This window comes from Chiloscyllium punctatum, chromosome 46 (assembly GCF_047496795.1).
Source record: "Chiloscyllium punctatum isolate Juve2018m chromosome 46, sChiPun1.3, whole genome shotgun sequence".
In the NCBI taxonomy this organism is placed as follows: domain Eukaryota; kingdom Metazoa; phylum Chordata; class Chondrichthyes; order Orectolobiformes; family Hemiscylliidae; genus Chiloscyllium; species Chiloscyllium punctatum.
This window is the reverse complement of record NC_092784.1, coordinates 29,402,984-29,427,098: the sequence shown is the minus strand read 5'-3', so window position 1 is coordinate 29,427,098 and position 24,115 is coordinate 29,402,984. Positions and strand designations below refer to the sequence as shown.

Below are 24,115 nucleotides of genomic sequence, written 5' to 3'. Positions count from 1 at the left end.
AATCCCACATCCGTTATTGCTGTCAGCAGGTTGGGATATATTGAATCTGATTCCAGCAACCAAATGTTTAAAGGGCATTGTGGACAGCTGGGCCCCAATCACTGATCCCTGCGATACCTCAGCAACCTTCCTCTGTTAAGTTATATTTATTTATTTCGTGATTCTCGGTGTCACTGGCAGGGCGCGCATTTATTGCCTTTCCCAAGTTGCCCTTGAGAAGGTGGCGGTGAGCTGCCTTGTTGAACGCTGCAGTCCACCTGTTGTGGTTGACCTCCAATGCCATTAGGGAGGGAATTCCAGGATTCTGACCCAGCGACTGTGATGGAGCGGTGATATATTTCCAAGTCAGGATGATGACTGGCTTGGAGGGAAACGTAAAGATGATGGTATTTCCATACATCTGCAGCCCTTGTCCTTCTAGATGGACGTGGTCGTGAGTTGGGAAGGTGGTCTCTGAGGATCTTTGGTGAATCATTTCATTGCAGCATGTAGATAGTAAAACACTGCTGCTGCTGCTGAGCGTTAATGGTGGAGCATTGTGGATGAAGGGACATTCAGACTGGTTGCTTTGTTCTGGATGGTATAAAGCTTCTTGTGTGTTGTTGGAACTGCACGCATCCAGGCAAATTGGGAGTCTCCTATTTCACTTATGACTTATGCATTGCAGATGATGGACAGATGTTTGGAAGTCAGGATGTGAGTTACTCTCCGCAGTATTCCTAGCTTCGGACCTGTTCTTATAGTTACTGTGTTTATGTGGTGAGACCAGTGAGTGTCTGAGCAATGATTACCCACCAGGAGTCTGATACTGGGGGGATTCACTGATAGTAACACCATTGAATGCCAAGGGGCAGATTAGCTTGTATTTTATTGGTGATGGTCACGGTCTGGCATTTGTGTGGCCGGAATATTACTTGCCACTTGCCAGCCTTGATACTGTCCAGATCTTGTCACATTTGAACATGGACTGCTTCAGTATCTGTGGAGTCACAAATGTTGCAGAACATTGTACAATCATTGGCAAACATCCCCACTTCTGACCTTAAAGTGGAGGGAACGTCATTGATGAAGCAGCCGTTAAGAACTTTACGGCCACTGCTCGAGGGACTCCTACAGACTTGGAGCTGAGTTGACTGTCCTTCATCAACCATGACCATCATGCTACGAAACACGTATGAAACTAACCAGCAGGGACTTTCCCTCTGATACCCATTGATTCCAGTGTTGCTAAAGCCCCTGATACCACACTTGGTCGAAGGTAGCCTTGATTCTCACTCCACCTCTGGAATTCAGCTCTTTTGTCCATGTTTGAACCACGGTAATGAGGTCAGGAGCTGAGTGGCCCTGGTGGAGCCCAAACTGGGCGTCATTGACCAGAGTATTGCTGAGCAAGTGCTGCTTAAAAGCACTGAGATCTTCCACCACTTTACTGATGATCGAGAGTAGACTGATGGAGTGGTATTTGGCCGATTTAGATTTGTTCTGCTTTTTATATACAGGAGATACTTGGGGTAATTTTCCACATAATCGAGGAAAGCCATTGCTGCAACTGTGTCGAAACAGTTTGGCTAGGGGCGTGGTAAGTTATGTAGCACAGGTTTTCTGTACTATTGCCGGAATGTTGCCAGATTATGGACCCTATGTAACATCCAGGATCTCCAACCTTTTCTGGATATCGCATGGACTGAATCAAATTGGTTGATGACTGGTAACTGAATTGCTGAGGACCACTGGATGAGGCTGAAATGGATCATCCGCTCAGCATTTCTGACTGAAGATTGTTGCGAATGCATCAGCGTTATCTTATACACTGAAGTGCTGGGCTCTTCCACCATGGAGGAAGGGGTTATTTGTGGAATCTCTTCCTCCAGTGAGTTGTTTAATTGTCTCCAACGTTTCTAGACTAGGTGTGGAAGGACTGCAGAAGTTAGATCTGATAGGTTGCTTGTGAGATGACTTAGCTCTGTCAATCACTTATTGCTTTTGCTGTTTGGTGGCATCACCAGGCTGACACCTCATTGTCAGGTATGCCTGGTGCTGCTCCTGCCATCATGCACACTCCATTGAACCAATGATGATCCTCTGGATTGATGGTAATTGTTGTGAGGGCGATATACCAGGACATGAGATTGTGTGGTGTACAATTCTGCTCCGATAGATGAACCACAGCACCTTATGAACACCCAGACTTGAGCTGCTTGATTTGTTCGAAGTCTTTCCTATTAAGCACCGTGATAGTACCACCCACAATGGTGGAGGCTATTCTCAATGTGCAGGTGTGACTTTGTCTCCACAATGACTATGCGGTGGCCACTCTTACCGACACTGTCATGGACAGCTACTTCTGCAACTGACAGATTAGTAAGTCTGTGGTCAGTATGTATTTTCCTCTTGTTGGTTCCTTCGCCACTTGCCATTCTTGCAGTTATATCCTTCAGGACCCGGCCAGCTCGATCAGTATTGCTGTAGCTGAGGTGCTTTTGGAGGTGGACATTGAAAACCGCTACCCAGAGTACATCTTGCATCCTTGCTGCCCTCGGTGCTTCCTCCAAGTGTTGATCAACGTGGAGGAGTACTGTTTCATCAGTTGAAAGAGGCTGGTACATGGTAATCAGCAGGAGGTTTCCTTTCCCATGTGTAAACAAATGCCATTAGACTGCATGGGATATGGAGTCACTGTTGAGGACTCCAAGAGCAATTCCCTTTCAACTGTATCCCAATGTACCACCACTTTTGCTGTATCCGTCCTGCTGATGAGACAGGAGATACACGGGGAAGGTGATGGGGAGTCTGGGATATAGTCTGAAATAGATCATCCACTCAGTACGTCTGACTGAAGATTGTTGCGAATAAATCAGCCTTATCTTGTACACTAAAGTGCTGGGCTCTTCCATCATGTAGGAAGGGGTTATTTGTGGAATCTCTTCCTCCAGTGAATTGTTTAATTGTTCCCAACGTTTCTTGGCTAGATGTGGAATGACTTATACCTTACAGAATCATACCTTACAGACAATGTCAGGCTGTTGCTTGATGAGTCTGTTTATTTCTATTCACTCTTCCCTGCCAGCTGTCCCATTCTAGAAACATGCCCATACATTAGTCCCAATCCACTCAGATTTGATTTTGCAAACTGGGCTTGCAGCTTTACCAAATCTTTTCTAAAAATTAAAATGTTTCACATCCATTGCTTCTCTTTCATTTGTCTCCCAGTCTGTTTCTCAAACATAATTCCCATTTCAAAAATTATGTTAGTGTTGTCTATGACCATTACTTTCAGCCCCAGTAATTTGTCCTAAACTACTTACTTACTATGTTCTATGTTGCATGTTCTCTACCATTTTCCCACAGCAGACTTGGTTTTCCGAGTATTGTTTGAGATTTCTGTGAAGACAGAACTGAAGTAGTGGCGTCATAGTTCTGCAATTTCCCTGTTCCCCATTCTCCATTCTCTTGTCTCAAACTGGAAGGAAACTGCACTTGTTTTCTCATATTTCTCACATTGATTCTGTAAGAGTCTGTTAAAAATGAGTGTGTTTTTGCAAATCAATCCTGATCTGGAACAAAATACTGGAATAGGTATTCCATACTTACGAGTTATTTGATCAAGTGATGTCATTCTTTCCCCCTCACATAAAACGTGGTGGTTCAGTAGATAGCACTGCGGCCTCATAGCACCAGGGTCCAAAGGTTTGCACGTTAGATGAATTGGTTATTGATAAATTACCCATAGTGTTCAGGGATGTGTAGGTTGGAGCATTAGTCAGGGTAAATAGAGGATGGCAAGGGAATGGGTCTGGGTGGGCTACTGTTCAAAGGGTCGACGTGGACATGCTGAGCCCATGGGCTTGTATCCACACTGTAGGAATTCTACTAATTCTAAATCACTCAAGCAAGTCACACCACTGGCTTCCCACAGTTTAAGCGTGAAATCCATTATCCCCGGTTGACAACCCGGTATACCAATCATAGGGGTAAGAAACAGGGTTTTGGCTGCATTGTCCTCGAACTGACTCATTGTAATTCATGCTTTAACTTTATTGATAATTATTGGGTTATGACAATACTTCATAAATGTTGTCATTTTGTCTAAGAACAACAGACTAATAAGGGTTCACTTTGGCTGAGAGGGTTCAATATCAAACCGTATTGATGCCGGGTCCTCAGCCGCCCAGACACTAGCATATGATAATGAAAAGCTTAATTGATAGCTTTTAATCTTGGGGATCTACTCCCCACAATTTGTGGGGTCGTTGCAATTTTGTTAGCTTGATAAAGAGTCGCTTATGGTGCCAAATAAAACAGCTAAACCATCCATTCCGTCTCCTAAATGTCTGTCTGGGAAACATCAAATGAAGCATTCACACGGGGTATAGCAAATAAGGAAGGTCATTCATTTTAATAACAGCTATCCGACCTAGCCAGGATATTGGAAATGCCTCCCTTCTTTGAAGGTCTTGTATAATTTTGTCAAACAAATGGACATAGTTCATGTTAAATAAATTACCAAAGACGGATGTAATCAATATACCGAAATAGAGAAACCCCCCACTCACGTGACCATTTAAAAGGAAACCAGGATTTGCGATCAATATCAGGTATTTCCCTAAGACCTCCCATAGGCATGGCCACAAACTTTGTAAAATTAATCCTATAGCCAGAAAAAGCGACAAGCGAATTAATGCTTTACATCACGTGAGCTGCCGAAATTGAGGGATTTGCCAAAAACATAAGACCCTCATCTGCAGACAACATAATTTTATGTGACTTCTACCCCCCTTCTGGGGCAGGTATATTCGGGTAATATTCCCAATTGTGCAGGATGCCACCGTGACTAAGATAGTTGCAGGGATGGGGAAGAGATCAACCCTCATCAAACCCAACCTTCGAAAAACACTACCCCACCACCACCGCCACCCTGTCTCATGCCATTAAACAGGTATACATAGAAAAACATGTGCATTCCTCCACCACCACCTGTCTCCTGCCATTATACAGACATACACAGGAACACGCACACGCAAACCTCCATCACCGCAATGTCTCCTATCATTGAACAGACATTCACAGAAACAGACACAACCATTCCAAGACCACCCTGTGGCCTGCAATTAAACAGATATATGCTGAAACAAACACAAACATCCTTCCACCACCACCCTGTCTCCATCCATTAAACAGATATACACAAAAACGCACACACACAACCCTTCACCAACACACTGCATTCAGGCATTAATCACATAAACACAGGAGCACACAAACACAACCCTCCACCACCATGCTGTCTCCTGCCATTACACAAATACACACAGAAACACCCACACATCCTTCCACTACCACTCTGTCTGCTGCAATTAAACAGGTATGCTTAGAAACATGCACATTACCCTCCACCAAGAGCCATGTCATCTGTCATTCAACTGATACATGCAGAAACACACACACATTACTCTCCACCAACACCTTGTTTTCTGTCATTAAACAGATATACACAGAAACACACGCACATTACCCTCCACCACCACCTTGTTTCCTGCTTTTAAGAAGATGTACCCAAAAACACGCACACTCCACTCCATCACCACCCTGACTCCTGACAGTAAAAAATATAAACAAAATCACACACACGAGCCTCCACCACCTCGCTGTCTCCTGACCTAAAGCAGATATGCAGAGAAACACACACACAAGCACACATATACACAAAATCCTCCACCACAACGCTGTTTCCTGTCATTAATCAGATATACACAGAAACGCACACACATACAACCCTCCTCCACCACCTGTCTGTCTCCTATTATTAAGCAGGTATTTACAGAAACACGCACACAATCCTCCACCACCTCCTACCACTTGCCATTAAACAGATATACACAGAAACATATACATGCAACCCTCCACCCAAACCCTGTCTGCTGTCAGTAAATAGTTACACTCAGAAACACACACTGATAAAATTCACCATCACCTTGTCTCCTGCGAGGAAGCAGATATGCTCATACACACAGAGACACTACCCTACACAACCGTCTTGTCTCCTGCCATTCGACATTTATACACAGTAACACACACAAAACATTCCACAATCACCCTATCTCCTGTCGTTAAGCAAAAACACGTAGAAACACACACAACCCTCCATGTGTCCTGCCATTGAACAGATGTACATAGGAATTCAGACACACCACCCTCTACCACCACACTGTCTCCTGCCGTTGATCAGATATACACAGAAACACACACAAAGCTTACCACTACCACCTTGTCTCCTGCCATTAAATCAGAGGTACACAGCATTACACACAAAACCCTCCACCAGCACCCTGTCTTCTGCAATTCAATAGATATATACAGAAACAAACACACATAATCCTCCAGCAACACCCTGTCTCCTGCAATTCAACAGATTTAGAAAGAAACACACACACAACCCTCCTCCACCACCCTGTCTCCCGTCATTAAACAGATATATGCAGAAACACTCACACACACAACACTACACCGCCAAGTTGTTTTCTGCCATTGATCAGATGGACACAGAAACACACACATGTAACCCTCCATCAAATCCCTGTCTGCTGTCATTAAACAAATATACTCATAAACACACACTGATAACCTTCACATGTCTTCTGACATTAGACATTTATACACAATAACACACACACAAAACATTCCACGATAAACCTGTCTCCTGTCATTAAGCAAACATACGTAGAAACACAAACACAACTCTCCAAGGCGACCCTGTGTCCTGCCATTGAACAGATATACATCGAAATTCAGACTCACCACCCTCCACACCATATTGTCTCCTGCCGTTGATCAGATATACACAGAAACACACACACAGCTTACCACTACCACCCTGTCTCCTGCCATTAATAAAGAAGTACACAACATTACACACACACAACCCTCCACTAACACCCTGTCTCTTGCAATTCAACACATATAGACAGATACACACACACAACCCTCTACCGCCACCCTGTCACCCGCCATTAAACAGATATATGCAGAAACACACATACACACACAACGCTCGACGACCATACTGTCTGCTGACATTAAACAGATATATACAGAAACATAGATACATATGTGTGGGTGGCACGGTGGCACAGCGGGTAGCACTGCGGCCTCACAGCTAGAGACCCAGGTTCAATTCTCGCCTCAGGCGACTCTCTGTGTGGAGTTTGCACATTCTCCCTGTGTCTGCGTGGGTTTCCTGTGTACATTGGTGTCCTCAGGTTAGGTGAATGGGCCGTAGTGTGAGGGGTTGAGCATCGGCGGTCGGTGCGGACTTGTTGGGCGGAAAGGCCTGTTTCCACACAGTAAGTAATCTAATATCTCCAGCACCACCCTGTCTCCTGCAAGTAAACAGATATACAAAAAAACACACAAACATTCCTCCACCAAGGACCATGTCGACGGTCATTAAAAAGATATACACAGAAACACACACATAATACCCTCCACTACTAGGCTGTCTCCTGTCATTAAATAGATACTTTCAGAAACACGACCAACAAGTCTCCTGCACACACCCTCCACCATCACCCTGCCTCCACTCCTGCCCTGAAGGGGATATATATTCAGAAATGCAAAATCGCAATCTTCGATGTCTACCCTGTATCCTGGCCTTCATAAGATATACACAGAAACACACACGGACCCCTCCGCAACCACCACCCTGTCTCCTTCCATTAAACATTTATACACAGAAACACACACACACTATACTCCACGACAACCCTGTCTCCTGTAATGAAGCAAATATACGTAAAAACACACACAACCATCCAAGACCACCCTGTGACCTGCCGTGGAACAGATATACGTAGAAGCACACACACCACCCTCCACCACCACACTGGCTTCTGCAAGTAAACAGATATAGTCTGCAAAAAACACAAAGATCACTCCACCATCACCCTGTCAAAGGCCATTGATCAGATATACACAGAAACACTCATACAACCCTCCATTAACACCATTTCTTCTATCACTGAACGGTAAATGCACAACCATACAAACACAACCCTCCAACAACACCCTGTCTCCGGCAATTCAACAGATATACACAGAAACACACACACGCGCAAACATCCACCGCCACCCTGTCTCATGCTATTAAACAGATAGAGAGAGAATCACACAGACACAACCCTCCATCATCACCCTGACTCAGGGCAGAAATGCAGCAGAGGTCCAGACCCTTGGACCGCTCGGCCACACGACCAGCCGGCGGCGCGTCCCATTTTCTTGCAATTCCAATTGTGCTCCTGCATAACAACAGATGAAAAGTCACGTGAAAAGGGTTCCATGATCGCCCTCCGACTCGCACAGCTGCTGGGATATGCCCGTCCATAATATCAATTTCGCAGCAGATAATGATAGCCCGTCAATCCAGACAAAAATCAATGGTAAGCTGAGTCTATCTTCTCAGACCCTTTTCAGCTACGAATGTGTCTGTGAGAGCGTGAGAATATATGATTTGGTCAAATTGCCATGAACTATTTGACATTACTGCAATTTCGATTCTTGCATTGCTAAATGATTTCACCCATTGCTCAAAACAGGACAACTTTCACGTTAACACGGAACATGAAGCATACCGGTCTACAGGGAAAATGCACAAAGCTGAGCCGGCCGTGTTCCACATCATACCGCGCAGCATAGTTTCAGTCACTGTGCCTGTTTTGCAGAATACGAGTCCCAAACAATGTTCTCCCCCCTAAAACCGGAGGTAGCACTTCAATCCGAGAACGACAGATCACATTGTGAGGATGCTCTGACCTCGGAGCCAGTTCGAAATGCCACTTTCCTTGCCTTTTTGCCTTAACCGTGCACTTCGCTGCAGAGATGTTCACACCTGAATATGAGCCACATGGATACTAACTGAGTTGGAAACCTTTGTGGGAATCGAAGATAAGCGACTCAATAAATTTTGCTAAATTCCATGGTGCTTTTTAGAAATGCAGTTTCTCTTCACCTCAATCTAAAAGGCAATTTCTGGATATAGTGACAGAAGTCAAAAGGTAATTACCTCACCCCACCCCCACTCCGGAAGAGGTGCTAACTGTCCTTGATTGGTTTTTGTTCACGATGTGAAGAGATCTCACGCGTGAGTCACCTTCACGTCTCTGGTTGCTGAGTGAATCACAAAAAAGGAATTTCACCAGAGCTGCAACTGCCTCCCTTCCCCGCTCGCCCTCCCCGTTTACATTTTCCTGCTCGTCAGTGATTTAAAGAAAACCAAATGAAAACCAGTCTGTGGCACAATCATTTAGTCTGTTCGACTGCTCACCGGAAAGGTAGCATTGTGAAACACTGCAGAAACGAACGACTTCCTGAGGTTTGCTCCGACTGATCATACTCTGGGAAATTTTCCCAGATTCTCAGTTGAGGATTTTTGCAGCTGGAAGTTACCTCACAAACCCTGTTAATTCGTAATGTATTGAGAGAATCGCAAAACAGAAAGCATTTAACACGGAACACAAACAAAACTGGCAAACCAAATGCATTTTCAGACACAGCGTGCATGAATGCTAAATGTGAGACAGTCCGAGGGCATGAGCCATAATGTAATCTCACAACTAACAACAGGCCAATTCCAAACTACTCTTTCAAACATACTGGAGCCTGAGTGCACCACCACTTCCCAGACAACGCTGAAAAGAGAGAAAGAAAGAACATAATAAGAATGGGTCATAAAAAGTGAATTTCACCAATCACAGTCTCGATTAGATTACCTTTCCCTTCCGATGTCTCCAGGACGGAAATGAAGGAAGTGGGAGAAATTCAATAACTTATGACCTCGAAATTCATTGGAACGATTTTCTCATTGGCCAGAAAACCAAACAACGACGAGTCGAGTCACCGTAGGGCTTTGTTTCACAACAGCGATGAAATAACAGTCAGAATTCGGATCCATTAAAAAGTCAACTTGTCTGGAACATAGAGCAACAGTAGAGCTGCTTGCGATTTTTCCGCGCGGGAGGCGAACACGATCATGACAGCACAGACACTTTGGAAAATTCGCCACTTTCCCACACCACAGTTAATTGCTCGGGAAGGAAACCCATTTTGCTTCTGTTAAAAACAGAAATGCAGCACGGGTCGAAACACCATTCCAGGAAGCTGCGTTGTTGGAGTTGATCAGCAGAAATGGCAGCGGTGGGATTCGAACCCACGCCTCAGTCGAGACTGGAGCCTAAATCTAGCGCCTTTGACCGCTCGGCCACACTACCAGTTGGCGGCACGCCCCATTTTCTTGCACTTCTAATTGTGCTCCTGCATGACAACAGATGCAAAGTCACGTGAAAAGGGTTCCATGATCGCCCTCCGACTCGCACAGCTGAAATGAAAACCAGTCTGTGGCACATTCATTTAGCAGGGTGCGATGTGAAGTCCAGGCTGTTGTACTGTCCCGTATAAACACAATTTCCCCAGAGTGGAAAGGTATGCAGACCACAGTAGTGCAATCTTCAGTAAGCACAGATGAGATATGCGACCAGGGTCTGGAATGTGTCCATCGTCCCATAGCATTATTTCACTGCCCAGTGTGGGGAAACTTGCAGCCCAAGCTGGAAATGACAGGATCAACAGTTTCCATTCATTTACAGCTCCATATCTCAATTGTGCCCATGACACAGGGGTGTTGTGGCTGTGAAAATCACTGCCATGGAGAGATGGCTGGGAATCAGTTTAAGTATCAAAAAAGGGGAGGTGTTTGGGGAATAGACAGCGAGAGCGAAAATGAGATACAATCTCATGGAAGGATGTGTTCCCAGGATCCAAAATGCTGAAATGAAGACATTTCAAAGGCATCCTGCAACATGATCCAGTGTTTCCAGGAGTGATGAGTGAATGGGATATTGGTCTGAGTTCAGATGATGGAGAGAATTGGATGAGCATTTTTTTGGCAGCTTCGTAACTGTGAGTAGGGTCAGCAGAATCTTTGACACATAGGGCTGCATCTAACAGTAATTTGTCACGGTGACATTTTCACTGAGTATGACAGACGGATTGTCTGTATGAGACTGAGCTTGCTTCCTGCTGATATCTCATCGAACTCACCTCATTAACTACCTACCCCATCACATGCCAGCTCCATTTTCCGTCATGGTTGGAGGTACTCACGAACACCCGCATGACCCTAGATGTTCCCTGATCCCTGGCACTGGCGTTTTCTTCTGAAGGCCAATGCGCTCACCTTTGAGCTGTCTCCTTTTGATGCTTCCCTACACAGTTTACCCTGAGTATGGGAGATAACGGGCAATTACAGCACGGTTTGTCAACAGAGACACGGAAGCCCTGGTCGATGGGTTAGTACAGAGGATGACCATTCTCTTCCCAGAGTGGGCCACACTGCCAGGCCCACCGAGCAAGTTCTGAGCTCATCACAAAACTCAGTGCATTATCTGCGGTCTGAAGAAATGTCCAGCATACAGTACAAGCATGAATACCCTTCCCTGTTCTGTCAAGATAAGTATCACGTAGTCTCTCTGCTCCCTCACATTCACTGTATATCTGTAACAGGACCGACCCTCGAACACAGCTCATGCTGCACCACTCTCATGGATTCTTCCTCTCTCTCCTCTCTCTCCCTCCATTTTACCCCACACCAATAACACTGCATAGATACAACAGGGTGGACTGGCTCCCTCCGGACAAGTCACCATGCCCCCCCCCCACCTCCACCAGCACTAACAGCAGGGGCACCCACTCCCACCCTCCCTCCCATCCATTCTCACACTCAGCTGAAACAGCCTGGAATAGTACAGAAACGTCCAAGCTGGGTGGTTGAGTGCCCGATATCCGTTCCTTCCCCACCCCACCCCCTCCCCCGCCCTGTTGGGAAGACCCTGGTACGAGCCTGAGAGTTCCGGGATGCTTCATGTGGAGATTCTGAAACATGCACGTCCCACAAAACGAGTAAGGAGCAATGTTCAGTGAAGGGCAATTCTCACTTTAACCTCACTGGCAGTTCTGTTTCCCTTCGAATAAGTCTTGCAAACATTTTGTCTCCTGTCTAGGTGACATCCTCAGTGCTTGGGAGTCTCCTGTGAAGCGCTTCTGTGCTGTTTCCTCCGGCATTTATAGTGGTGACTATAAATGCAGGAGGAAACAGCACAGAAGCGCTTCACAGGAGGCCCCCAAGCACTGAGGATGTCACCTAGACAGGGGACGAAACGTTTTCAAGACAAATTCCCAGCTTGGCGAACAGAACCACAACAACGAGTACCCGAGCTACAAATGTTCTCCCAAAGTTTGAATCCCTTGGCATAACGTAGAAGCCGTGGCCCTGACGCCATCTCCCTTTTGTGTCGAGCTGGTACAAATGGAATCCCCAGAGTCTCGGCGGGCAGGAGAGTGGGCTAACAACACATCGTCACCACCACCTCCCAGGAAGGAAGCATGGAGACTCCCCCTGTAAACAGCTCAGATACTGAAATTAATCTGTGATAGTTACTGCTCTCCCCACTTGTTCTAACATCTTCAATAATTTGTGCTCATATATACCCAGTGCCCTCTGATCCCGCTTTATACTGGGACAGAATGTATTATATTGACTTTCAGTGTTATTCTTATCTAGGTGCATCACCTCACACTGCTCTGCATTGATCCAGATCTGACATAAATCTGAATACTACACCAACGTTTCACTGTCCTGCTGGATTTACAGACTATCCTCCACACACTTTATAATTCTTCCAGGTTTGGTGTCTGCAAACATTGAAATTGTCCTACAGTCACACTCCACTGACTCACTCACTATTGTGAGCAAGTGCAAGTCTGAGCACAGACGTAATTACTGACGCACACCAGACAGACTAAGTGAAATATTGACAAGGTCAAAGTGGAGCATGAAAAATACTGACAGACAATCCATATCTGCAAGCGTTTCTGTGTATTAGTGAGTGTCTCTATGTCTCTGCATTTGTGTGTGTATATCTGTGTGTATCAGTGTGAGTCGAGTCTGCAGTCTCTATTGTGCTTAAAGTGATGTAGTATCCCCCTGACACGAGATCTGAGGAAGGGACCTTTCATTTCTGTCCCCAAATGGTGTCAGACCTGTTGAGCTTTCTGTTGGTTTCAGTCTCTACTGGCCTCCCCACACAACTGTACAGGGATTCAGTTTGGGAGTTACAGAGGGAGGGTAGCATTTCACAGCAGCATCCAAACAGACACACACACACACGCAAACAGACATATACACAGACACATACATGCATACACACACACAAACACACTCGCCCACACTGACACGTACACACCCACTCGCAGAAAGAGGCACACACAGACGCAGACACACACAGACGCAGACACACACAGTCAAACACAGTTACATACACAGATCCGCACATGTTCGCAGAAACAGATACACATAAAGCTGCACACAGACACACACACATACTCACAGAAATCCCACACCCACACAGACACAACCACACAAACACATACAAACACCTAGATTCAGAGACACACAGATGTATAAACAGGTACACAGAGACGAATCTACGCCCACTGACACATGCGCACGTTCATGTCCCTCATCCCTGTGTTCTGATGCTCCATTCATCCTTTTGGACCTGCTACACAGGGGCAGAGTCGGAAATGTACTTGGAAAATCCAGGCTGGGTCAGGAAGTGAACCCCCAACACCAACCCGTCTTTACAGGATTTCCCTCTCTATAACTTCTGCTCGAGATGTGGGTCATGTTACAGACGCAGATTCTCTGGAAATACAGCTTCCATAACCCACCCATTGTTAACTCAAAAAATCCTCTGCTCTCCTTGAATGCAACACTGTACAAATCGACTTCGAGGAAAATAACAAGTTGCCTTCCAAAAGCATAACATGGGAACATATGAAATGGGAATAGGAGTAGGATATTCTGCCCCTCAAGCCTGCACTGTCATTCAATAAGAGCATGGCTGATCTGCTCCAGGGCTCAACTCCACTTTCCTGCCAACCTCTTGCTTCCCTCAACTCGCTGATATGTCAAAAGCCAATCCACCCCGTATGTAAATACAGTCAGTGTCCCTTGGATGCTGCCTGAACGGCTGTTGTTTTTCAGCACTACACTCATTCAACACAGACACACATACACACACACACATACTCACAGCCATCCCATACCCAGACACACACACATACCCAAATGTGGAGAGACACACAGGCGCACATACAGACACACAGAGACGTACACATGCTGACCGACACACACGCACACGAGCGCGCGTGTGCACTCACACACACAGGCACACACCCACACACATTCACACACAGCCACAGATTTCAAATTTTTCGTCATTCCCCCTCCCCCACCTTATTCCAGATCCAACCCTACAATTCAGCACCTACTTCTTGAACTGGACAACATGTTACTCTTCCTTCCCGCCTATCCACTCCACCCTCCGCTCCGACCTATCAACCTCACGCCACCTTCATTGAACAACCACCTTCCCAGCTGCCTTCCCCCCAGCACCATCCCCTCCCATTTAGCCTTCAGCCCTCTTGGCCCACAAGCCTCATTCCAAAGGAAGGCGTTATGCTCGATATTTCGACTCCCCTGCTCCGTGGATGCTGACTGAACGGTTTCGCTTTTTCAGCACCACACTCTTTCAACACAGACACACGCACGCACACACAGACAGAGGAACACGTACACAGTCAGACAAAGACACAGACAGACAGACAGGCAGACATACTGACACACCTTCAAACTTACAGACAGCCATACTTCCCATCCACAAAGACATCCACACTCCCTCTCCACACGCACAGGCTTCCACTCTCCCCACACATGCATACATAGGCTCACACACAGGCTCACACAAAAGCACACAGGCACACAGACAGACAGACAGACACACCCAACCATTCACATACACACCCACTCTCCCCACACATGCACACATACGCGAACACAGACACACAAAGATATATACTCTCAAACAGACGCACACTAACACAGACGCAGACACAAGCAAAAGACACACATCCACACACACACACATACAGGCACACAGATACACATACAGACAGATATACACGCACGGGCACACAGGCAGAGGAATACAATCAATGACATACGGCACACAGAAAGCACACCCATACAAATCAACACACAGACACGCACACACACACTCACACACAGACAAATACCTTCAACCGCCCATACACAAACACCCACATTCCCCACACACATTCACACGCATGCGCACTCACAGATGTACACAGACACACAGGCACGTATACACACACAGATCAAGGACACACACTAGCACACACAGGCACACAGCGCCACACAAAGGCATGCATACACACAGAGACGCACATACATACACATAGCTGCACACACACAGGCATAGAAATAAACAGACACACAGAGAGGCACACACAATTTGACACACACACACACATCCTGTAAAATGCAGTGTTTAGTGACTTATCCTTACAAGAAGTCTTACATGTAAGAAAGTATTGAAAAGTCCTAAACCACACCAGCAGAGCATGACATTGTATCACTTTCAGCAAAAGCGGGAGAGACAGAGGGAGAGAGAGGGGGATGAATGGAGGCTTTGAGCACCATACAATTATTCACTCCAAAACAAAACAGTTCCCATTGCACACAGATGCAGAGATAGAGATACAAACATACATACAACACTAATGCAGAAAACACACAGATAAATACACATTTAGACAAGCGCGGACAGAAATATGCGGATACATACTTGGGCATACAAACACACATGGAAACATAATGTTATACAGGGGGTTGAAAACAGACATATCAGCCCATACACTCAACTCTAACGATAATCTCAAACGAAACTAGTCCCACGTTCCTGCTCTTGGACCATATTTTTCCAAACCTTCTCTTATTCTTGTACTTCATAAAATGCCTTTTAAACATTACCAATTTACCCACATCTATCACTTCTGAGAACTTTCATGCCATACATGAACAAAACGATGTGAAATCACAAGGTACTCCGTTAGTCCTGATCAGGTACACACAAGTACTCTGTTGGAAGCTCGAGAAGTAATTGATGAAAATCTTGATGAGATTTTCTTATCATCAATAACCACAAGTGAGGTGCTGGAATACATGAGGCTGACTAACGTGGTGCCATTATTAAACAAACTAGCAAGGAAAAGCCAGGGAACAATAGATCAGTGAGCCTGACATTGGTGGTGGGCAAGTTGTTGAAGAGAATCTGAACGACAGGATTTACATGTATTTGGAAAGGCAAGGACTGATAAAGGAAAGTCAACATGGCTTTGTGCATAGTAGATCATGTCTCACGATCTGGATTACTTTTTTCTTGAAGAAGTAACAAAACGCTTGGATGAGGGCGGAGCAGTGGACGTGATCTATATTGACTTCAGTAGGCATTTGACAAGGTTCCCCATGAAAGACTGGTTAGCAAGGTGAGATCTCATGGAATACAAGGGGGACTAGCCATTTTGATACAGAACTCGCTCAAAGGTAGAAGACAGAGGATTGTTGTGGAGGGTTTTCTTTTCAGACTGGAGGCGCGTGAGCAGTGGTGTGCCACAAAGATTGGTGGCTGTTCCACTGCTGTTAATCATTTATATAAATTATTTGAATGTGATCACAGTAGGTATGGTTAGTAAGTTTATATTGGACACCAAAATCGAGGGTGCAGAGGGCAGAGAAAATGATTACCTCAGATTATAACGGGATATTGATCCGATGGACCAATGCGCTGAGGTGTTGCAGACGGAGATTAATTTAGATAAATGTGTAGTGCTGCATTTTGGAAAGGAATGTCAAGGTTTGGCTTATACATTGAATGTTAAGTCCCTGGGGAGTGTTGGAGTGCAGGTTCATAGTACTTTGAAAGTGAAGTCGCAGGTATTTGATATGCTTGTCGTTGCTGAACAGTATATTGAATGTAGGAGTCGGAAGGTCATATTGCGGCTGTGTAGGATATTGGTTAGGTCACTATTGAATACTTCGTGCCATTACGGTCTCGCTTTTCGAGGAAGGATGTGTGAAACCTGAAAGAGTTCAGAAATGATTTACAAAGATATTGCCAGGGTTGTATGTTTTGAGATTTATGGAGAAGCTGAATATGCCGGAGTTATTTTGCCTGGAGCATCAGTAGTTGAGAGGTAAGCATAGAGGTTTATATACTCACAAGTGGAATAGATAGTGTCAGTAGCCAATGTGTTTCCCCTGGGTAGTATGCTCCAAATCTAGAGGACATAGGTTGAAGTTCAGAGGGGAAAGACTTAGAAGGGATATAAGGGAAGACGTTTCCAAACAGAGGGAGCTCTATATGTAACGAGCTACAAGGGCAGGTTGTGCAGGCTGGGGCAATTACAACATTTAAAAGTCATCTGGATGGGCACATGAATAGGAAGTGTTTAGGGGGATACCAGCCAAATTCTGGCAAGTGGAACTACATTAATGTAGGACATCTGTTTTGCAGGGACAAGTTGGGTAGAACTGGGTAGCTCTATGACACTATGTCTTCTGCAAAACTTTCTCCTGTCATCTTAAAATTAACCCCAGTCTTGAAATACACCAGCTGAAGGAAACGACACCTTCCATTCAACATTATCTATACCCCTCATTATTTTATAAATCTTATAAGGTTGATAAGGTCTTTACCTTGCCCGCAGCAGTGGAAAATTTCCTAGACCATCAAGCCTGTCCTTATTGCTTAAACACTCCATTCCCAGCAACTGCCTGGTAATTTATTTTTCTGAACCCTCGCCAGTTTAATAGTATCGTCGATGTATCTGGGTGACCAGAGCTACACAATACCTCTGGAGACACCTAACGAATGTTCAGCGCAACCTGAATATAATGTTTCAGCTCCTGTACTTAAAGGTCTGAGCAATGAAGGCCAGCAAGCCAAACGCCTTCGTAACCACCCTGCTGATACATGATGTAAACTTCAAAGAAATATGCCAGAACCCCAGATCTCTCTGTTCTACAACACTACCAATGGGCCGACATTTAATTGTAGATGTCAACTCCTTGTTTGTTTTACCAAATTGCGATACATTGTATTTATTGAAATTAAACTCCATCTGCCTCTCGGCAGTCCAGTGAGTGATAGTACTGGGGAAAAAAGGCTGGACAGTAATCAGCTGCCTTGGAATCTTTTGTGTTTTTAAGACGAGGGCAGTCACACGTTAGAGATAGAAACGAGTGATTGGGGTTTTTGATCCAGAAAGTAAGCTCTTTCTTCACCTCTGGTGCTTAGTGATAAGTATCTATTCCAGATCATTTATAGTGCAGGTGCGTTTGCAGAATGTCTATCCCTCATATTGCAGATGTCAGATTATAGTCACCTGAGGTGGAAATCATAGCCAAACAATTAAATATCTTCACAGTTTATCTCGAAAGCAGAGCACATAAACTCAATACCCTACATTTGAGGAGAGTACCCTTCATCTGTTGAAAAATGCAATTATCAGCAAAGTGAAACAAATTGTAATGAATCTACTCCGAGCTGAAAGCTGACATTTAAAATGTGACCCAAAATCTGGGCATGGTTTAATTTTTATACAGTGGGTAACGCCCACGCCTCTGAACCAGAGCTCTGGGTTAGATTCCAATACCTGAACTTGCGTGGTAGTGTCTCTCACTCTGAACCAGAACGTCTGGATTCAAGTCCTGCCTGTCACGGAAGTATTTCACAGTATTTAAAAACTGACCGATGAGCAAACACACAGGAGAATAATGTTGCAGCTTTAGGGATATTGCCAAGTGCTGGGATTGTGCCTACATCTGAGCCCAAAAATCTAGATTCAAATCCCACAGAGGTGTTTCATAATGTGGCGAAACAAGTTGTTAAAATGATTTTAGAGTTGTGATGTGATGAAGCAGGAAAATGAATCAGTATTGAATTTCAGAATTTAGGCCCAGGTTTGCTGAAAACACGGCCAGTCTTGTTGAGTGGAGTCAAATTTGCACATTCTAGAGTATTATAAAATCATGAAGAGCATGGATAGGGTGAATAGTGAAGGGAAGTCCAAAACTGGAGGACATAGATCTAAGGTGAGAGGGGCAAGATTTAAAAGAGACTTAAGGGGACCATTTTCACACAGAGGGTGGTGCGTGCATGTAATGAGCTGCCAACGAAATGATGAAGTTTGGCACAAATTACAACATGTTGAAAGGCATCAGGATGGGGACACGAACTGGTGTCACAAGGGACACAATGGACAGAGTCCCCAAACTCCAGCAGGGCTGGCTAAGATCATTTCTTTTTACAGAATCTAGGCCATATCTACCAAGTTGTTCTCCAAGTGTCGAGTTACTGCATGCTTATAAAAGGTTCCAAAGTGTTCCCACAGCTGACATCAAGCTATTTAGTTTTCTGTTTGTCCTCTCCATCCTGATTTAAATGTTTAGGTTTACAATACCTGCGGTCCAGTCTGCAGGATCCTTTCTATTGTGTAACCAGCTTTGAAGAATACTCAGTGATTATTTTGCTAGCTCTATTGCCACAGTCTCAATAATCTGGGATGGAACTCATCAGATGCAGCATCGTCCCAGCCTTCAATTCGATTAGATTTTCAAGAAACAAACTTTTCATTAATTCTAGTTTCATGCAGTTCCTAATTTTCACCAGACCCTGTTCCCGAGTATATCTGGAAGCTTGCTTCAGTACCTTCCCCAGGGAGATGGACTCAATGTCTTCCTCTCAGCTGGCAGATGGCTTCTGACAGCCATTGAATATTTCAGAGGACTGAACTTCGGAGATGATGAATATGTTAACAACTCCTGCCTGGAAAGTTCCAGAAATAATCAAGTTCACTTCATATTGGATGTCAGCACAGTCTTTGCCTGGTGTGAGGCTCAGGTTATACTGATGGAGGGGACACAGCTCAGTGACCATCTCATTTTTGAAAGGTTCGCGTTTTATGCTTGGAATAAGTTCAGCTTAGAAAAAAATATTCATGGAAATCCCAGGGTGGATAATACAATGCCCAGCCCTCCCCCTGAACAGAGCTTCCGTTCTTTGTAGTCTCAGCTCCATTTGTTTCCCATGGACCCAAACACTCTATCAATGCAATGCCTAGGGTGGGGGCACCAGACCCTTGGTCTCTCTGAATGGATGCTGCAGCTGATAATACACAACCGAGAAAAGGATCCACAGAAATGGGTTTTACTGTCTTATGACAGACACAAGTCAAATCCGCACACACGGTACACCCATTCTGTGTAGAAAATGTTTCTATTCCTGCCTGAAGAAGCCATTGCATCGCTGGCAATCCCATAGTGAAAGTTCCTTTCTCCAAAGAAGCAGTTGACAATGTAACATTATGTTTCTCTGCATCTCAGCAAAAATAACGGCTGCATCAGTATTGCCAATGGAGTTGACCATCGCACTCAGAGAAAAGTGATAGAGGGAATATAACTCACTTTAAACAGGGACATATATAGATTGTCGTGATACTCAGGAATATGGGGAAAGGGGTTATGTTAGAAGAAGGTCCCTTTTTTATTTTCCTTCAACTTCGTCATCAGCAGTCCCTTTTTTTTCATTTCATTTCTCTCTTTCTCTCTCTTGCTGGACATTTCTCCACCCATTCAACAAACCTCCCCCTCACTCATCCAGCCATCCCTGATATAAATGATTTTTTTTTTCAGTTGGTTTCGCTGTTGATGTAGGTTCAGTAAACTTGAAACTTTATCTGTTTTTCTCGTGACAGAGGCTTCCATACTTGTTGAGATTTTCCAACATCTTCAGATGCTGGAGAATTTTATTTCAGATCTCAGAAATCCACAGTTCTTTGGTTTATTTCACCTTTAATGTTGTTCCACGGGATGTCAGCATCACAGACAAGGGCAGCATTTGATATCTCACACTAACTGCCCTTGACCAGGAGGCCATTTGTCAAGACTATATGGATCCAACCATGTGGTCGTGGATCTGAAGTCACACTTAGATTATTTACCAAAGGTTGTAAGATAAATAATGAAAGAGAACCTGATAGTTTATGGTTGCGATTAGTAAAATTACATTTCATTCCAATTTTTGTAATTCGAATATAAGTTCTGTCATTGGCTGTGATAGGATTTGAAACAATGCCTTTCAGGTCATAACCTGTGCCTCTCAATGACCCGTCCACTGGCATTATTATTCTGATATGGGGTCGCTATTATGAAATGGCTGGGCAGCCAAGAACAAGTATTTGTTCAAAATATTTGCAATTGGAGGAGAGGTCAGAAGAGAACTGGAGCCGTAAAAGCTGAAGTTAATAGAGGGAGAGATGATGGCAAATTCATCGACAGCACTGAGGCAGAGGTGGAGACTGGGGATATTATAGAGTTGGGTGTGGACAGGTTTGAAGGCAGAGAAAATGAAGAGAAACAGTTCAGGGTAAAATGAAGACTCAAGGATCTGAACAACTTTCTTCCTTCTTACATGTTTATGATTGAGGAGTCTGAAGTTGATGGAAATGAAGTGGAGTTTGTGTCTGAAACTGAACATAACAGTTTAGTCATATGTTAAACATAAATAATTGAAATAGCAATACCCTTCACCATCATTTGTAGAATTGACAGGGATCGGCTTACCAGGAACACCAATAATAGCGAGGATGGGATAGTACCCAGCTTGAATAAATTTCAGTATGGCTTGTAGCCGCAACTCTAACCATGCCCAACCCCAAGAAAGATCGTAAATATCCCAGGATAAACTCCTGTCCATTGTTGGAACATTCCAGTCTGGTGGTCTCAAATTCTGATTCATTGTTGGAACATTCTAGCATATTGTTCTAAGATTGCATTCTAAGATAGCGGCTCATCCAAATCATCTTGAGGATGACGCTGCTGCTGAGACTCTGAGATAACAGGGTGGAGGAAGCCCCTTATTAATAGAAGGGGAAACCTCCAGTGATACAGTTAGGATCCATGGAGACTGACATCAATCACAATCATCGAACAAACAGCTCCAGTTAACCCGTTACACAACAAGCCTGACATAACTTGGTGTGGGTGGGATGTTGACATCGCTGACTATTGGGTGAATGGCACTGCTCTAATTGTTAAGACAGGTATGAGGGAGAGAGATGATGCTTTCTCTTTACAAGCTCAATGTTTTTAATGTGGTTTAGCGGGGTAGGAATTGCTGGGCTCCCGAGGCCATCTGTGTCTGATCACCAGGCCTGTGCATCCTTTGGCTTTAATTATTGATACTTAACTTTGATATTTATCTCACCAACATTGACGGGTTTAGGTTGGACTAGGCATTATTGAGACGCTACTACAGTGGCATAACGAGTTTAAATACAGTCCACTCCTTGCGGTCCTTGCAGCCGTAGCCTGGTCCTGTGGAGTGATGGTCAATCTCTCACACAACCAGGATTCTTAGTTTTAACTTTCGCTGTTTATTACTGGTGTCTCATCAGGGTTGGAAGGCAATAAATGTCTCCCGGTTGCTACGCTCTGCCCCTGAGATTTTTCGCACAATTCTCTTTGAATGTTCATTCCTCCTGGATTGGAGAACTGCATGTGAGGCAATATGTTTCCTGAATTTGTTTTCACAAGTGTGTGTTTCCAGCATGTTATAATATTGGAGCAGTTGCTGTGTAGTTATTAAATAACCTACTTATCTGTTGAGTTTTCTATAAATTAAGTTTTTCCAAGTTACTCTTGTTTTTGTTTTATTTTGTCTACAGTGTTTGAATAAATTGTGTTTTGCTTAATGTTGAATATTTTGACCAAACTAATTTCATTTGAAACACAGCACCAAACAATTATCTTTTAAATAAGAAAATGTTCGCGTCGACTACATTCTTAATATATTGTGAGAGGGGCCTTGACAAGAAAAACAGATATTCATGTTTGCATTGATAATTACTTAATGGACAATAAGGTGCATAAATCCGGGGATTCGCAGCAGAATGCGTCGAGCTGGAGAAGTGATAGACCTATCAGGAATTATATCAGATACTCAATCCACTCACAGATCTAGCCCAGACACTATAAGATCAGATGAGCTTTCTTCTCAGCATGGAGCATTGTGCAGACAAGTCGCAGTCCAACCCAGCCATCTATCCAGGATGGAATTCTGTGAATCACGTCAGCTGCGATCTTATTGAATGCTAGAACACATTTGAAGTGTTGAGTGGCTTCATGATGAATTAGAAACGTATGTGATTTTAAAACGTACATGCCTACTCCTTCCCCTTATGCGTTACGCATCCGTTAGCTATCAGTCCAACATGGGGAGTCGTACAGACCACACCAGTGCATTGATTCAGAAACCTGGACGAAATGGTCTGTGCAGCATGGACACAAGTGGGCTTGTTCTATAAACGTGGATAAGGTATCTGTTCAGTATGGGGAGCTCTACATTTAAAAGCAGTGAATTGATCTGTAAACCAGAAGCAGTTACCCTCCCAGCATGTCGGGCTTTGTACACCACTCCAGTGCATTGATCTGTGAACCAGGCGCAGTTACCCTCATAGCATGGAGAGCTGTGTACCCCACCACAGTACATTGTTCAGTCATACTGTGTTCGATCCTTGCCCAGTGTGGGGAAACTTTCAGCCCATGCTGGAAGTGACAGGATGCGATGCAGCTCCCATCCATTCATATCTCCATATCTCCAGTGTGTCATGACAAGGGATGCAGTGGCTGTAAACATCAGTGCCAAAATGAGATGGGAGGGAAATCAGTTTAAATACCAAAAAAGAAAAGAACTTTGGGAAAACGAGCAAGGGAGATTGAGAGACCATTTCATGGAAGATCATAGGTTTCAGAATGCTGAAGTGACGATATTTCAATAGCATCCTGTAACGTTTGCCAGAATTCCCAGGAATGCTGGGTGTACGGGATATCGCTGCGAGTTTTAGATGAGGATTTGTTCTGTAGCTTTGCAACGGGGAGTGGGCTCAGCAGAGTCTTCGACTCATTAGACTGAATCTAACAATAATTTGAGTGCCATTTTCAATGAGTATGACAGAGGAATTGTCTGCACAAGGCTGAGTTATTTTCCTGGTGCCATATTTTCGAATTCCCCTCATTAACTACCCATCCCACCCCATGATGTATCTCTCATTCAATGCCAGCCCGAATCTCTCACCCATCATGGTT

The 24,115-nt window shown here is 44.4% G+C and overlaps 1 non-coding gene across 1 annotated transcript; it reads right to left on the bottom strand.

Moving 5' to 3' along the window:
- Nucleotides 1-10,177: 10,177 nt before the first annotated feature.
- trnal-uag (transfer RNA leucine (anticodon UAG)) lies at nucleotides 10,178-10,259 on the bottom strand. The gene has a single exon. It is a non-coding gene; the product is annotated as a tRNA-Leu (tRNA).
- Nucleotides 10,260-24,115: the final 13,856 nt, after the last annotated feature.